At 30.3% G+C, this 12,925-nt stretch overlaps 2 long non-coding RNA genes and 1 other non-coding gene across 4 annotated transcripts; 2 read left to right on the top strand and 1 right to left on the bottom strand.

Moving 5' to 3' along the window:
- The first annotated feature begins 2,299 nt into the window (after positions 1–2,299).
- Positions 2,300–3,553, top strand: LOC114925052 (uncharacterized). Of its 2 annotated transcripts, none has more exons than XR_003812923.2 (3): positions 2,300–2,447; positions 2,745–2,848; positions 3,315–3,553. It is a non-coding gene; the product is annotated as an uncharacterized lncRNA (long non-coding RNA). The 2 variants fall into 2 exon arrangements; XR_003812922.2 differs by having other exon boundaries at positions 3,320–3,553.
- LOC112736685 (uncharacterized) lies at positions 2,933–7,779 on the bottom strand. Its single transcript, XR_003812921.2, has 9 exons — positions 7,059–7,779; positions 6,874–6,965; positions 6,687–6,758; positions 6,300–6,406; positions 6,070–6,125; positions 5,473–5,641; positions 4,558–4,641; positions 4,042–4,332; positions 2,933–3,805 (listed from the first exon to the last, which is right to left on the bottom strand). It is a non-coding gene; the product is annotated as an uncharacterized protein (transcript).
- Positions 7,780–7,890: 111 nt separating this feature from the next.
- LOC112735713 (uncharacterized) lies at positions 7,891–8,797 on the top strand. The gene is made up of 2 exons (XR_003168517.3): positions 7,891–8,206; positions 8,279–8,797. It is a non-coding gene; the product is annotated as an uncharacterized lncRNA (long non-coding RNA).
- The last annotated feature ends 4,128 nt before the right edge of the window (positions 8,798–12,925 follow it).

The following is a 12,925-nucleotide window of genomic DNA, read 5'->3' on the forward strand; positions in this document are numbered from 1 at the left end:
ATTATGGAAGTGTAGTTAAAGGTGGTAGGAAAGGGCAACTTCACAAGCTTCTCTTTTCCTCTGAATGCGTATCATAGGTTATTCTATGTTTATTACTATTACTAAGTACTAATAACTTGGTTTTACTCTCATATATACTGACACTGTTTTTCTTTTGGGTCTCGTGCAATGCAAAGAATGCATGTTAATCCTCGTAATAATCACTTGTTCGAATTTAGCTTGATACCAAGGCCTCAATTTTTGTTTCATTTATAATTTTTATGTATTAAATAAAATAGAATTAAACTAACATATATTTCAAATATATATGATAAAATCAGTAATGAGTAAATTACTATTTTTATTCATAAAAATTAAAAATGCTGACAAATTTACCATAGAAAAAAGAAATTATCAAATGTATCCATCAACAATAACATCTGCTTATCGAAACTATTCAATCGTTATTCAGACGTTGACTCCGTTAATGACTCTCCCTACGTGGCACATTATGGCGTTACATGGCTTAGAGGGTCTTCATATGTGACCTGATGAGCTGTGTGACCGTTATAATGAACCCTAAATCCTAAAATTTTTTAAATTTAAAACTTTTTTCATCTCAAACACGAACCCTAGCCTTAGATTAACAAAATTTTTCGAAGATATTCCAATATCAAGGCGTAGATTCTTTACCCCATCTTTGAATGGGAGTTGTAGTGTATCTAGAAACTCAATTTTAAAGCTGGTGCATGATAAAAAGTTCAATGGGAGATGCTTCCGTGGGTTGGATGTGACTTTATTGCAGTCGGAGATGGCAATAAATCATAGGAGGTGATTTGTCCGCTGTCCCAAATGGAAGATATACCCTTTGTACATTTTGTTTTATTCGAAGTGAATATATTTCCGATCTAAGTTTTTCTGCCATTGATAGACTTCAGACTGCAGCTACTTTGTATAGGTAGACGAAATCGAAGATCAGTAGGAGGGTTTGAGGAGAGCTTTTTCAAAAAGAAAGATGCACGAAAATGTTCTTGAGGCTGAGGTGAAGATGCTCATGAAATTAGGAAATATTGAAGCTGAAGTTAGTAGATTTAGGTGATTATCGTCTGCAGCTAACCTACACAGAAATGGATGGGATGTAATGTTTGAGTGAAGAAAAAGAACAATTTGTCTCTCCTACGATTCTAACCTTTGTTTTGTGAAACGCGCTTATTTTTTTAAATAATTTTTTAACTATCATTTATATTTTTTTTTGGTAGATAACTACCATTTATATTTTAATACAAAATAAATCACAATTTTCATGTATGAAGACTCCTAAACCACGTAACGCTGTAATGTGCCACGTAGGGAGGATCACGAACATAGTCAACGCCAAATTAACGATTGGATAATTTTGATACACAGATATCATTATTAATGGATACATTTGGTAATTTTTTTCTTCTGTGGATAGATTCGTTAGCGTTTTCAACTTCTATCGATAGAAATAATAGTTTATTCATTATTAATTAAAAATCATTATAAAAATTTAATTTTAAATTTTTAATATATTTATTAAAATAAAAAATGTAAAATTTTTTATTAATAATAATCTTAATATGTTTCAAGACATATGTTAGCTAAATTCATAAAAATATAATAAATAGTTTCGTTAAGTGCTATCTTACGAGTTGTAGAGTTAACTAAGATAGATATGTTTTTTCTTCATTTTCCCATAGTTTTTTTCTACAAACTTTTTTGCTAATTTTGTAGACCTAAATTAGAATATAAGAGAAGAGAAGAAAAATAACGAAGGAAGAGAGAGAGAGAGAGAGAGAGAGAGAGAGAGAGAGAAGGGAGAGAGAGAAGGGGGGGGGGGTCGCTACGATTTATGGTATTTCAAGTTTCACGTTACACAGCTCATATTGGACCCATGACCATGACCCATCAACCCCAGAATAATTCTCGATTCTACACTTCTTTACTACATGCCCAAAAAAAAACATACTTCTTTAATATACAATTTTTTTTACAATTAAATCTGTGTAAGAAACAAGGATATTTTTAAAAAAAAATTATGTAACACATTGACATTCATTTTGCTGATTTTAATGGGTTTTCTTTTTTTTTTTTTTCCAAATTTTCATGTTGCAGTACAAATAATAACGGGAAGCTGTAGTACAAAGTTGTACTCTCACAGAAACTGGAACATGCCCTGTCCCTACTTCACGAAGCTAAACACATAAGTACTTGGTTGTAGTACATGTAAATATGTAATATAAGCCAAGAAGTACCAAGTTTGAGGCTATATAAATATAGCCACTGAATCATGTTGCATAGAATCATCACATTGGTATAACATGATTGAATGAATATTCAATGGTCCAATTTCATCAAACACAAGTATCTAATAGATGTGGAGGTAGGGGTGTTCTACAGGGTCGTCCTGAGACCACATGAGGTTCAAGGGTTTCAGATTATAACAGGCAATCATATATTCTCTTGTTCTTTTTTACTTGTGACTGTCATCAGTTGGTACATTCCTAGTTCGGTTTTAGCCATTAATCTCGATTATGTATATATTTTATGATTGAAATTAATGGCTAAAACTATTGAAACATCAGTATTTCTAAATTACTCGAAACACTTTCTATATTTTTTATTTAAACAAATTGGTTTGTAATTGTACCAAACAATGACAGTAACAGAAAAAAAAAAAAAACATCAGAGTACATGACTGTGGTTTGATCTGAGCTTACATTGCTCATATCATGTGTTCTCAGGTCGCCCCTGCGGGATTTTCTCTACCAAATTACGGGATTGTTTTCAAAGTGTATTTGATTGTGGATGCAGTTCCCACAAATGAAATTGGAGGTAAAATAAAAAGGTACAATATGCTATGCCTGATTGCCCATTTTCTTTTTTCGTTTATAAAGGGGGAAAAAGATAACCCACCCCTTCTAAATAAAAATTTTAGTGAATACTTTAAATAAATGAATAATAATAATAGACCATAACATAACATCACATAAATTAAAGCTTGACAAAGACTAAACAGGAAGCATAAGTTAAAATAAAATCCTTACTTCTGATTTAATGGCTTGTAGCTCTTCTTCCATAACTCTCTTCCAAACTCCATCTACCATAAGCCACCCTTCATCCTCTTCTGTTTGCACTACATTGTTCAATTCACCAATTTCCTCTTGGGTCTCCCTCATCTTTTTAACAGTTGAGTTATCAAGTAGCTTAAGGTCTAAAGTGGCATCTCTCTTGGCACCGTGTTTGATAAGTTTCCAACTGTCTTCCCTTTCGGATACTTGATTTTGATTTTGGTTTTGGTTAATATTGTCAAGAACAGGGAGAAAACCAGAAGAACCGGCAGCGCGAGGCAACATGCCGATAGGACATGGGTTCCATGACTTTGCCAGAGTCCACACTTGTGGTTTTTTAGTCTCGCAATCCATAGCCATTGGATTTTTCTTCTTCATAATCTGTTGTTTAACTGACTCTAGCTTTCTAGCTGCTTCATGTATACATTCCTCAAATTGGGATATATTCTTTGAATTCAATAAAGAGTTATCATCATCAGAAATTTCTAAATTGGACAAACAAATAGTAGAAACCTTTCTAACTCTATCCAACAAAGAGGTATCATCCATCAGTACTGCAAGATAAAGGGCTGAATCCATAAGCTGCTTGTTGCAGAGTCGTGATACTAGAAGACATTTTCGAAGAAGTTCAACCAAAACTCCTTTAGGCATTTTTGATGCTGCAGAAGGGGTTTTGCAGAGAATTCCAACAAGCCATGCAAACAAAGAAGAAAGATGATGACGTTGGTAAGACACTGCAAACAAAGGACATAAAAGTCATGCCACAAAGAAAATAAAATCATGAACCAAAATGCTTAAATAAAACACCTTTTCTTAAGGAGGAAAAAACCATTGTAGTGCAGTACAAAAGCCATAGAAAGTATCAGAGATTGAATGCTTAAATGCAACGCATTACAGGGAAAAGCATGCAACAAATACATCTCCAACAGTACTAAACAATTATTATTGTACATAAAAAACTGCCACTTACCTCCTTCACATTTCATATCTTCCTGAGTCTCAATCATATCAAGAACAACGTTAAGAAGGTTCAGGAGTAATTCTGGTTCCTTGTTCCACAATTTGACTATGATAAGATTCCAATCAGACAATATATTCTCAGCAGTTAGATCAACAGTTGCATCATCTGCATTTTCTTTGAACCCTGAGGAGCTTAAAAATTTCAACAAATACTCCAGCAGCACATGTACAATCTCTGAGGAGAAGGTTGAATATAGCCGAAGAATGGATTTCAAGGACTTTGCAATCTGTTTCTTTGAGCCTGAAAAAGTATGAGGTTGATTAGTGCTTGAATACCCTTTACATCAACAATAACTGAAGTTACACTATCATAAGAAATCACTTTAATTTCAATTAAAGAAACAATTTTTTTGTGATGTACTGCCTCCAACTCTAGATAGTTTTCTTCTTGCATGAAAACATATAAAAAAGGCATACAGAACAAAACGTGTAAACAATATATCATATAGTAAGAATATTAAACCACCTCCAGATCGTGATTTTTGGCTCTTGCCAACCACAAGAGCCAAATGCTTGTTACGCCCAAAAAGCAATTCACCATGCTTCACCCCTTTAAAAGAAAAAATACTCTATCAGAAATTCAGAATATTCCAAACAGAACATTTGCCAGCACAAAGGTATTAATTATTACACACAAATCTCAATCCAAACTAGGCAACTACAACAAACTACAGATAAAATATTTCCCACATGTCAAAACTAAATCAAATATTTCCATTAGGAATTAGGTGAAAGCATACTGAGCCAGAAATATGGAATGATACTTATGTAGCAGCAATTCTTCATTAGTCCTAACAAGACACTGCATCATGTATTAGACATTATTGAGCATTGTCAAGTATATTACACCTACTTCGCATGCTGGATAAAATATGTAGTCATATAATAATTGAGGAACAAAAAGTACAATTCAATCACCATTTATATGGAAAGTATGTAAAACTCCCGGGAAAAGAAAAACAAAGGAATATAGACAGCACTTGTTTCTAGATTTCGAAAACATTTTCTTATTCTTGATGCCAGCTTGATGAGTGAAGAAGTTGGGTCAGCATTTTGGAATTCATGATGAATAAATTTATGAAGGGGGAAAAACAAAATCAAAGAGGCCAAACATATGCTAATTGCTATTCAAGGCAAATGCAGCCTCCATAAAATAATAGGGCAAGCAACTTTAAACCGTCACAGTTTCAAACTAAGCTTTCAACTTTAAATGAATCACATACTTTCCTACCAGGACAAGTTCCTTGTGCATGAATAAAACACCAGGCACGAAAAAATACAAGAGAATTAGATTAATCCTAGGAAGATTTTTACTTAGAACAAAGAAGAGTAGAAGACATTGAAAATCGCTGTATGATGAAAACAAATAAAGCTTACACACGTTTTCCCAATGAAGTGCTAGAATGGGAACTCCCATTGTCTTTCAGGCAGATGGCTAATTCACGAATCTTAGACTTGATTTCTTTTTTTACCTTTGCATTTCCTACACCCTGAAAAGGAATTTCTTTGCTCTGCGGCTCCCAGTAATAAGACTTTAACCAATCAAGTGCCTGAAATTATCAGCAAAACATCATACAAGTTTGCAGGATGGAACTATACATACTAACTGTGAAGGAAATATTCAGTCCGTAAGGGCAGTCAAGTGCACAAGACCAATAAAAGAACAGCCTACAGTTCAAGGCTCGGAGCCCCTTTTAAAAGAACGAAAAAACAATTCTGTCAAGGCCCAACCATCCAACCCAACCAGTGAAAGAGTTAAACCCCATTAATGCTTTCAATCTTTCTGTGCCATTAGCATGCCATCGCCCCCAAAACCCCCAAAATCAAATATCTTCAAACAAAACCAAAAATCCTTGGTAAAGAACATCTAGTTGAATTGTGCCCTATGAACATATCTCCATCTAGTTGAATTGTGCCCTATAAAAGATAATGCAATAAGTGAAGGGAATGACAAGACGGAGACTAACATGAACCTTACCTTAACAGAGGCACTTCGAACAACCTTGAGTGATGGAAGGTCACGATGTGATCCCTCTGCATTTGCGGTCACAGCAACAAGTAAGTGGAAATGCATTACCACATTAAAACAAGACAATATTTGAAGCTTGTTCAACACCACATTTGGAAGACCGCGTTTCACTCATCCTATGATTACAAAAACAAAAACCAAGGAATAAACAACATGTAGAGAGAAGAATACTTGTTTACCATGGCGAATATCAATGAGCATGCGCGGAATACCAATTGCCTCAGCAGCCTCAGCAATTGAAACCAATTCCTTCTTGCGTGTTTTCTCAACACCACAATTCACTAACCTTATATAAATACATTAAAAAAAAAAAAAAAAGCATATAGGAAACTGTCATTTAAATTTATCACTGAAACAAAATTAAAGAGTAAATGCTGAAACCAGTCATTGAAAAACATACAAAATTAGCTCCTCAAGGATTCTATGAATCAATTTGATTCATCACAGTATAAAACATTTTATGAGATAAACTGATATCTAAAAATAAAAATAAGAAAAATACTAAATTGAACCCTAATTCTAGTGTGTAACTGTATATTCCAAAATTAATTAAAATAGAAGCTGACCTGACGATTGCCATGCAATAAAGCATAGAAAGCAACTCCTCCGAGAGAGAAGCTTCATCAGATTGATCCGCTCTACATGAAAAAAAAAATCACAATCTTCAAATAAGTCTTGTAACAATTTTTCCAAAAAAAAAAATATTTCACTAAAACAAATGCATTAAAAATTGGAAACGTGCTGAGGATTTACCTAAAGTATGGATCCTTCTGCTGGATTTCAACGATGGAAGCTGTGACTTCGACGACAACTGGCAAGCAACCGCGGCTTCGCCACGCCGATATCTGAGAAACAGAGCAAACACCGAAAGATACATAGCAAAAGTTAGTTACAAAACGGTTGAAGAAGTTTCGGAGAAGAGAATGTTAGTTAGTTACTCTGTTGAGAGCTTCGGAAACAGAGTGAGGGGAATCGGAGAAGAGAGAGTTTTTGACGAAAATCCATTCTTCCCAGCTCAACCAGGGGACCAATCTTAGTGCACTTGACGATGTTTTTGCGGTGTCTTTTTCTAGGTTTGGTTCTTCTCTGAAGCCAAATAACACTGACTCCATTGGAAGAAGAAGAAGAAGAAGAGTGGAAGCTGAGCTGAGTGAAACGGCAGTGGTGGCTGAGAGGAAGGAGTTGCGGGTTAGGGAGCCTTATGCGGCGGGCCGTTTTGGGCCTTAACTGGACCTTACTTTGGCCCATTATTGACAAAAAAATATATTTATAAATTGTGTTTAACTGTTTGGGCTGTGCTACTGAAGAAAATTTTTTTTTCAGTATCTGCTGAAGTGAGGTGTCAATAAGGTGAGTTGAACGCGTGGTACTGTTTACTTGCAATTGCAGATAAGAACTAAGGGAGTAGCAGTGGGTGTAGGAGTGTGTCAGTTTCTGTTAAATTAATTACTTAACAAAGTAGATTAATTTAGAAGCATGAACACATTATTAAAAAAGATAATATTTTTGTCTATTTTTGTTGTTAATGGGTATGAGCATTTCGTTTCTTTTTTGTTTAATTACTCTGCAGATTTCTATAATTTTACCAAATTTTTAATTAGGTTTTTATACTTTTTTTTTTAATTGGGTCCCTATACGTTAATTTTTTTTTCAATTAAGTCCCTGCTGTGAGTATAACGTTTAAGATAACAGAATATTCTTGGTTAAAAACGAATATTCTTATTACACGAATATTCTTATTATTTGATTGGAGTGGTTAGCTGAACAAACATGTATTTATTCAAAATACCCAAAACACCCCTTTCACTTTATCCCAAAGAAGAAGGGAGATGTCACTGGCGATTGAGAAGAAGACTTCGCCGGTGAAAGAGACAGAGATGGCAGCAGAATCTCAGATCACTGGCGAGGAGTAAGGAGGAGTTCGCCAGTGATGGTGACAGTGACGACCCAGAGGATGACAGTGAGAAGAAAGAAGAGGTGACGAAGAAGAAAGCATATTTTCTGCTCTGTTTCTGGCAAACAGCATAGATGAAGAACAAGAAATCAGAGACAACGCCAGCTGTGCATGCAAGCTTCTGGTCACAGAGTAAATTTTATTTTGTTCTTTTTTTTTTTAAACTCAGTAAATTCTTTTATTTATTATTTATTTTTTTTTTAGAAAGAGAAAGAGACGATGGTGATGGTGGTTGAAGCGGCTAAAAAGAAGAAGAATGGCAACGGTGAATGGTGTTAAGAGCAAGAAGTCAGAGGAGCGGCATAGAAAAGTGAGAGAAGGGCCGTGGTGCTGCTGTATGCAGAAAAAGCTTTCGGTAAAGAGAGATCAGAACAGAAAGACAGACGACACCACTGATGGAGGTTCTATTTCAGCGAAGAAAAAGTTTTTTTTTTTTGTCAACACATTTTTTATTTATCAAGAATTGATTTATTTACTACAGAAAAAACTGTTCTAATTTTTTTTTTGCAATCTGCTCCTGTTTTTTTATGAAGGTTGAGGATCTGTTTGTGTTTGAGTGATGGTTGATGGCTGTTAGGTATAAGGTAGTGATGAACAGTTTCAGGTATTTTGTTTCTGGATTAGTGATAACCGGATATCAATTGGTGTATGATGTATATGGTTGTGTTTGGTTGAAGTTGTGGATTTTAAATTGGGTGCGTGGATTTAAAACTTTTTATGGTTTGGGTGGTTTTGCTCTTTGATTGGTTTTGGTTCGCGTATGGACGGTGAACGATGTTGATGATGATGCAATTTTTTTTTTTTTTGTACAAATTAAACACTAAATATATTTAAGTACAAAACTGAAATAAAAAAAATTCAAATTAATAGTTAATTGAGCTTTTTATTAAGAGAGGTTCTTTGACTTTGAGTTATAGGTTTGTGGAAGATGAAATCTGGAAATGAAAAATGGAGAAGAAGAGAAACCTCGGATAAGTCAGAAACATAGAGTGTTTATAGGTGGAAGATAGGGGTAATTAAGTCATTTCACAATTTACTAACGTTTTTTGTGACATTAAACGTTAACAGGGATTTAATTGAAAAAAAAATTAACGTACAAGAACCCAATTGAAAAGAAAAAAAATATAGAAACCTAATTGAAAATTCGGTGAAACTACAGGACCTGTAAAATAATTAAACCTTTCTTTTTAAGGTAGGCTGTTGTGAGAATCCGTAGCTTTGAACAAAAAACTATTTTTCGTTGCGATGATGATAATAATAATAATAATAATAATAATAATAATAATAATAATAATAATAATAATAATAATAATAATAATAATAATAATAATAATAATAATAATAATAATAATAATAATAATAATAATAATAAAATAATAATAATAATAATAATAATAATAATAATAATAATAATAATAATAATAATAATAATAATAATAATAATAATAATAATAATAATAATAATAATAAAATAATAATAATAATAATAATAATAATATAATAATAATAATAATAATAATAATAATAATAATAATAAATTTCACTCCACTTTTTTATAAGAAATGTTAAAATGGTATTTTTTTTATTTATAAAATGTACATTCTCTTTCTTATAACTTTTAAAAAGTTTTTTCTTTAATCAATTTTAAATTTTTTGTGTTAACTAATGTTAATTTTATCCATTTTTTTAAAAAAATTATTTTTTTATTATTAAATTTTGCTTACTAAAATACCGTTCAATAAATTATTTTTTATTAATTAAATTATATTTTTATCAAAATATTTTTAAAAAATTTAATAATTAAATTATTTTTTTAAGATACCTTTCAATAATTTTTTAATTATTAAATTTTTATTTTACCAAAATTTTCATTAAAATTTACTTTTATATTTTACTTTTAATTTTTCAATATCAATATATATTATTTTAACATTAAATAAAAAAATATTACCACTATTAATATGTATAACAATTAATATATCTTCATATCGAAAAATAATCTTACCAAGATTTTTTTATTTATGGTTATCAGATTAAATATCTGAGTGTGAAGCATTTAAGGTTTAAGATCTAGGATTTAGAGTCATGTAATTAGAGTTTAGTCATTAGGATTTACAGTTTAGAAATTAGGATTTAGATTTACAATTTAGGGTTGATAATTAGGATTTAGATTTACAATTTAGGGTTGATAATTTGAATTTCAAGATTTAGAGTTTATAGTTGATGAGAAAGAATTTAGAGTTTAGAGTTGAGCAACTATGGTTTAACTTTGAGGGTGTAAGGTCTAGAAATTATGTTTTAGGATTTATCGTTTTAGATTAGTAGGATTTATAATTTAGGGTTTGGAATTTAGATTTTATGATATAAAATAATAACTGAAATAAGATATTGAATAATAGATATTTAAAAGTTATTTTTTTAAATAGTTACGTAAACAAATTTAGTTAATTGATTATTTTTTTATATTTTTACGTTAGAAAATACCTAATAAAAAATTTCATACTTTTTTTATATTTTATCTTTTTTTTTTCATATTTTTACTTTAGAAAAACAATTTATTTTTATTAAAGATGTAGTTTGCGAAAAATAGAATTAAAAAATTGGGAGGCATATATTAGACTTAGATCGATAATAAATAATATATTTAAAAACATTATATTCTTTATGATAATAGTAAATAATAATAAATCTATTGTAATATTTTGTACATATCATAAATAAAATATTTTATTTGTTATGATTAACATTAGATATTTTTATTCTTTGTAAGAGGGATAGAATTTGATATGAAATGTTTGTAAATCAATAATATTATATATATGTATATATGTATTTTGTAAGTATTATTGTAAATAGGTTGTGAGTATGGATTTATGTTTTTAAGTAAAAGGTCTTTGAAAAAATACGGTTTTAAGTTTTAAACAGACTCCTATTTTAGTATTAAATATTTTAAAAGTCGTCGTAATACTCGAATCATCAGAGTGGCACAGTCGAAAACGTAACATTTTAATAATTAGGATGTTACAGTTATCATTATTATAAAATTTGAATTAAACTTTTTTGATGGCGTAGGATGCGATTTACTAAATTATACAATTTATATTTAGGTACCGTAATTGCACCAAGAAAATTAGAAATTCATCTAATGTTTGCTAAGTCAATTCTTAGGTCAAGTGTTTAGGATCTTAGTTGTGGGTTTAAGGTTAGTCAATTCATCTAATGTAAATTCTAATAACTAAACTCTAATTACATGACTCTAAATTTTAGATCCTAAACTTTAAATGCTTTATACTCAGATATTTAATCCAATAATCATAAATAAAAATATATCTTGGTAAGATTATTTTTTTATATTAATATATATTAACTGTTATATATATTAATAGTGGTAATTTTTTTTTATCTAATGTTAAAATAATATATATTGATATCAGAAAATTAATAATAAAATAATAAAATATAAAAGTAATTTTTAACAAATATTTTGATAAAATTATTATTTAATAATTAAAATTTATTGAAAGGTATCTTAAAAAAATCATTTAATTATTAATTTTTTAAAAATATTTTGATAAAAATATAATTTAATTAATAAAAAATATTTTATTAAACGGTATTTTAGTAAGTAAATTTAATGACAAAAAAATAAATTTTTTGCTAAAGAGTATTTTTGTAAAAAATAACTTATTTTTTCTTGAAAAATGGATAAAATTAACGTTACTTAACACAAAAATTTAAAATGGATTAAAAAGGGAGTTTTTTAAAAGTGATAAGAGAGAATAATGTACATTTTATAAATAGAGGAGAGGAAAATATTATTTTAACATCTCTTAAAAGATGAGAGTGAAATTTTCTATTATTATTATTATTATTATTATCACAACCCAAAATAATTTTTTGTCCAAAACCACAGATTCTCACAACAGCCCACCTAAAAAAGAAACGACATGCCCATACCCATTAACAACAAAAAACATACAAAAATATTATCTTTCTTAATCATGTGTTCATGCTTCTAAATTAATATACTTTATTAAGTAATTAATTTAACACAAACTGACACAATCCTGTATCCGCAGCTACTCCTTCATTCCTTATCTGTAATTGCAAGTAAAACAGTACGACGTGTTCAACTCACCTTATTGACACCTCATAATTCAACAGGTACTAAAAAAAAATTTACTTCAGTACCGTAGCACCATCTTTAAGTGTTTAACTGTTTATAAGTTTATTAGTACAAAATATGAACAAAGTAATAATTTTGCTTTTAGTAAATGATACTTAGAAAATGCTTAATCATTTACGTGTAAATCCCATTAACTTCATTATCGATATGAGGAAGCATGCGAGTAAGTAATTAATAACAACAACAACAACAAAAGTTTTATCCTATTAGGTAGTATCGGTTACATAGATTAAATAATATCATTAAATTTTATCACGTATTATGAATATAAAAAGATCGTTTACATGTAAATTTGACCACTTCATAGATGATTTTCCTAAGTCTTTCTTTATCTTTGATCTCTTATCCATCTTCCATTTCATCTATCATTTTAACTGGGTGCTCTATCGATCTTTTTCACAATATATACTACTCCAACTCTCTCTCTTATATTTTTGTTTCTTATTCTGTCCAATCACGTATGACCACTCATCTATCTCAACATCTTCATCTCTGCCACACTTAATTTATATTCGTACTCCTTTTTGGCTACCCAACACTCTGTATCATAAAGGATAGCCAGTCTGATAGTAGTGCAATAGAATTTACCTTTAAGTTTTAAAGACAATTTTTTTGTCACGTATAAAACCAGACGCACTCTGTCATTTTGACCAACCTGCTTGGAT

Source organism: Arachis hypogaea, chromosome 13 (genome assembly GCF_003086295.3).
Source record: "Arachis hypogaea cultivar Tifrunner chromosome 13, arahy.Tifrunner.gnm2.J5K5, whole genome shotgun sequence".
Taxonomy (NCBI): Eukaryota; Viridiplantae; Streptophyta; class Magnoliopsida; order Fabales; family Fabaceae; genus Arachis; species Arachis hypogaea.